The following is a 2049-nucleotide window of genomic DNA, read 5'->3' as shown; positions in this document are numbered from 1 at the left end:
CATTTGGGAAAGGTTTGGTTTTTGGTGTCCCAAGTCACCGGTTTATCTTGAATCCCAAATCGAGGAAATTTTCGACTTTTCCAAATGAAGTCTGCGAACCAGAAATTCTAAGTAAGGAATTCTGTTGACCCGAGGGAAGGTGTTAGGCACCCTCGAATCCCGTGGTTCTAGCACGGTCGCTTAAATTGTTATAATGGCTAGATATCTGATTTAATACATGTTATTACTTATGTGCTTTCATTAAGTTTAAAAACCGCTTTTATTATTATTATTTTTATAGAATTGCAACGTCGTGAAAATGCATCTCGAATCACGTCACAGTCAATGCACCCATGGTTGTTAATACATTCCGACTCCGTTGAGATTTGAATTTGGGTCACATAAATGCGTACCTGAGTTTAGAATGTAATTTAATTAAATCGCGCCTTAAGAGTCTAAAGCGTTTATTGTCTTCGGGAAGGCAGTGAAATTCACTAAACAGTCCATCCCAAATTCTAAGTATTTTATTGTGATCAGTTATTGAGGGCCCCGCAGTTTGCATTGTTTTATTTGGCGAGGCTCATTTATTTTAACAGGATAATCCTAAAGTGCCTACATTTTTCTATTAAAATTGTCTCTACAAAAATGAAAGAGAAAAGGTCTTAATTTATTTACATGCTTGAGTTGTTATAGTTGAGTTTCGGATATGATTCATAAATTCTGAAAATGATGTAAGCAGGGCAGTCCGTTGCCAATGCGGGCCCAGGCCCAACGTGTATGGCATAAAACTAAACCTGGGCAGTCTTATTCACGTATTACTACCTAGTTACATTATACTAGGCATGTTCTCAGTTTGTCAAATTAAAAAAAAAACTTAGCAATCTAATTTTAATCCTAAACCAATTACATGCTGGAATTAACCAATATTATTTAACTAAACAATATTCTTACAAGTTCCGAAATGGTCTATTCGTTTGATTTTTAACTTAAGACGGAGTTACTATACCATTTATTTATTTTTAGGCAATATATATAGCTAGTTCATCCGTTAAGTTATCGTCAGATGTTCCACTATATATATTAAATAGCTACATGATTCTGATTTTATAAACTAAATAATTTATACATACAAATAAAATTCAGAATATAATTAAAATAAATTTAGAACTTCAACTCTTCATTTTTTCGTATTCATACTTCCTGTTTCAGTTTACAATAATCAGCGTGTCAGTTGTGTACATGATATTGGAAGCAAAAGAAAAGGGAGATCAACAGAAATTCAGTAGCATACAACAACAGCAACCCCAGCAACCAGTAACAACCAGCAACGAGAAACTTAGTGACAAATTTTAAAATCAAGACAAAAATCCAGAAACAAACAACAATTAACGGACAGACATAATACTGCAGAAATCTAGAAATTCGAGCTTAGATAAATTGTTATATTTGGCTTTATCTGATTTTTACATGTTTGAGCCTAATGTGCTAAATGCTGCTTTTACCGCTTTGATATTATTTGACTGTATATATAAACTGTGCCGAACCCTTCTCTCTTCACCTCCGGGGATGTGCTTACTGGTTGAGACTCCCTATTCTGTTAGTGTCAATACCTGAAATAAGAAAGAGGCCGGATAAGTTACAAAGCCGGACGACACCGTGGGTCCCCGGTACGTAGCCCCCTCCTCGACTCGAGTTGTCCGCTCGGGTACACAGTCTAGAAAAAATGCCCAGGTTATGAACTTAGAATAACTCAGCTTTATGTCGGATCCCTAGTAAGAACGTTTGTTTGCATCACGCGCATCTGACTTTGGAGGCTCAACATGTTACGCAACGCCTTCTTGATGTTCTTTGGAAGGGCAACGTAAGGCTAAGCAACCGATGTCAGTGCAGTTGCTGTCCGCCAATGAGGTCCCCTCCGCACGCTAGACTAGATTGTCAGTGCCGTGCGGGAAAACCAATGTCGTGAGCAATTGCGGAAGCTGAGAGAGAATTGGGTTTTGAATGATGATGATGATTTTATTGATGAATGAAAATGCTGATTACAAAGATGCGGTGTCGAGGGGGCCCCGA

This window comes from Nicotiana sylvestris, chromosome 8 (genome assembly GCF_000393655.2).
Source record: "Nicotiana sylvestris chromosome 8, ASM39365v2, whole genome shotgun sequence".
Classification (NCBI taxonomy): domain Eukaryota; kingdom Viridiplantae; phylum Streptophyta; class Magnoliopsida; order Solanales; family Solanaceae; genus Nicotiana; species Nicotiana sylvestris.
The sequence above is the reverse complement of the archived record's forward strand: the minus strand, read 5'-3'. Positions refer to the sequence as shown.